A 2,986-nucleotide genomic window follows, 5' to 3' on the forward strand; every position below is an offset into this window, starting at 1 on the left:
GCGCTTCCATTTACTGTAATGAAAACAAATGCGCTGTCGCGTGTTTTACAAACAAACCCATCCCAGTCAATCGTGTTACTGCGTTTTTTACTTCATTCACTGTTATGGATCGCTTTTAGCCATTTTCCTGACAATGAAATGAATCAATTCCATCTGTTTTTGAATTATTTTCAACAAGCACATAATCGTGTGTGCAGTGATTCACATCCATCAGAGACACCGTCGCCTCAGATGCAAAAAACGAGCGATTATTATAGAGACGGATGTACTTAATTAGTTAAATCATAAAATGTAGAAATTTTTTATTAATTATTTTAAAATAAAAACAAAACAAAATCATAAAAATGTACAATAATGAATTAAAGCAAAAGTAAAAATGAAAAAGTAAAAAATTATTTTAATGATAATATTTTATATATCAAAACAAAACACTTATTAATAAATAATAAGTTGTACAGTTGTAAATAAAACATTTATTAATACTGAATTAGATTATAAAAATGCATAACAATTAATTAAATCATAGAAATGTGAAATAAAAATAAATAATTAAAAAATAAAATATAATCCATATAAAACACTTACTAATGATTAATTATATCAAAATGTAAATTTAAAATAAATAATAAAAAAATCTATCAAAACAAAACACTTGTTAATAGTTAAATACTGTAAAATAAGAATAAATCATTCTAAAATAAAAATTATTTAAATAAAACATGTATGATTTAATAAAAAAATAATAATTAAATGAAATCCTAAAAATGTATAATAATTAAATCATAAATATATACAATTTTAATAAATCATTTTAAAATAAAAACAACTGAAATAAAATGTAATTAAATCAAAAATATAAAACAAAAAATGTAAAAAACAATAACTTATTAATAATTAATTAAATCATAAAAGTGTACGGTAAAAAAGAGACTTTTTTTTTTTTACAAACAAATCCCAGTCAATTGTGTTACTGCATTTTGTTTTTGTTTGTTTACTGTTACGGATCACTTTTAGCTATTTTTCCGACAATGAAATCAATTCCATCTGTTTTTGAGCACATAATTGCGTGCAGTGATTCACATCTATCAGAGACACGTCGCTGTCCTTCACTAGGTTAAGAGCGGCAGGTAATGGTCACTAGGTTAAGAGCGGCAGGTTACGGTCACTAGGTTAAGAGCGGCAGGTTACGGTCACTAGGTTAAGAGCTACAGGTAACAGTCACTAGGTTAAGAGCTGAGGTAACGGTCACTAGGTTAAGAGCTGAAGTAATGGTCACTAAGTTCAGAGCTGCAGGTAACAGTCACTAGTAATGGTCACTAGGTTTAGAACTGCAGGTAATGGTCACTAAGTTAAGAACTGCAGGTAACGTTCACTAGGTTAAGAGCTGAGGTAACGGTCACTAGGTTAAGAGCTGAGGTGTATGTGAGCTGCCGTACGTCCATGAGTGCGGCGTTGATGTAGTTGCTGCTCTCTCCGTCGATGGTGATGAGGAAAGGCAGGCAGCGGTCGGGCGGTAGCACGTCCATACAGCGGTTCTTCTCATGGTTCCGCGGCAGCAGTGCAATGCTACAGTCCTCCACCCGTAACGTGGGCGTCACCATGTTTAACGTCTGTCAAAGGAAAACACAATTGAAATTAATGCACAAACTTACCTAACTATATTTCTATTGATTTATTTTAATACTGTTTTATAGTATTACAGTATTAATATAAAATGTAATGTGTTGTATTTTATTACTCAAATTATTTGCAGTTATTTGGATTTTTTTTTTTTTTATAAATATTGAGTCAGACTGACTCTGAACTCCTCTTTGATCTGGCTGGAGTTGGTTTGCGGGTCCAAGCGGTTCATGTCGTAATACACTGAGCGAAGCTGATTGGCTGGGATCGTGGTGTCGCCACAAAGACACGCCTCCAATATGGCATCATGGATAAACACATACTGCTCCTGAAAAATCAACATGTTAATGACAGATCAGTACATCCATATCAATCACAGCTCACTGATATCATTTGAAGTGGTGATTGATTGACAGGCTGATTGTTCGGCTGATCCGCGTTTTAGTTCCAGTTAATATGTCAGTTTCAAAATCTACAGACAGTTTTTTGTTTCAATATATTTTGTTGTTATATTATTTTATATTTTCAGTTTTCATTTCACATTTTTATTTTTTTACTTTAATTTTTAGTAATTTTGCCATATTACTAATATTTTATTCGTTTTTGTTCTTTTTAAATATTACTATTTAGGCTTTACTAGTTCAGTTTTAGGTTTTATTTATTTCCAATTAATAAAACCAATTAATAGTTAGTCCTGTTAGAAAATCTAATGTTTGTAAATGTATCAATTATTCAAATGTATCAAATTATTCAGAGCAGATGGATCACGACTTCATTGACGGCGTTTTCAGTAAATGTCCGAATCTTTCTCCTCGATGTCTCTGTCCTGTGTGTCCACATGTGGATCGGTCATCTCTCCATCATCTCTCAATCGCAGATGGCGGTCTGACAGCTTGACGTAGATCATTCATGAAGTGACATTTTAAATATGCCTTGGGTCGTCGCTCTTCAAAAAATCTTTGCTCTTGATGTGACGTCACAGTCCTTGACCGAAGCTGACGGTCAGATAAAGTCTCAGGCTATACCATCATACACGAGTGCTTGTTTCTTTCGTCTATATTGAAAATTAATGTAAAGAGGTAGATGTTTAGATGGAGTTCTAACTTATGTCTGAGTGGGCGGGGCTGGAGAGAGAGGCAGCGTTTGATTGGCTACAGCTATTACCTCTGTTTGCACCATGTTGATATATAATCAAATTGTAATTATTTATAATTATAAAAAAAAATAGTAGCAAAAAGTAATTTTAGTTATGCAAGTTAAATATATATATATATATACACACACACACAAACATATATAATACAAATTAATAAATTACAATACAAATAAAATAAATTAATAATAAAAAATATATAACTTATTTAAA

The 2,986-nt window shown here is 31.5% G+C and overlaps 1 long non-coding RNA gene across 1 annotated transcript in view; it reads left to right on the forward strand.

The window, feature by feature from the left end:
• The window catches only part of LOC107754228 (uncharacterized), a 5,865-nt gene extending 4,447 nt beyond the window's left edge, over nucleotides 1–1,418 (forward strand). Inside the window, exons 5-7 of the long non-coding RNA XR_001641558.1 lie at nucleotides 1,114–1,252; nucleotides 1,308–1,320; nucleotides 1,377–1,418. This is a non-coding gene — a long non-coding RNA (uncharacterized LOC107754228). The remainder of the gene's footprint in view (nucleotides 1–1,113; nucleotides 1,253–1,307; nucleotides 1,321–1,376) is intronic.
• Nucleotides 1,419–2,986: the final 1,568 nt, after the last annotated feature.

This window comes from Sinocyclocheilus rhinocerous, unplaced genomic scaffold (assembly GCF_001515625.1).
Source record: "Sinocyclocheilus rhinocerous isolate Xijiao unplaced genomic scaffold, SAMN03320098_v1.1 scaffold1343, whole genome shotgun sequence".
In the NCBI taxonomy this organism is placed as follows: domain Eukaryota; kingdom Metazoa; phylum Chordata; class Actinopteri; order Cypriniformes; family Cyprinidae; genus Sinocyclocheilus; species Sinocyclocheilus rhinocerous.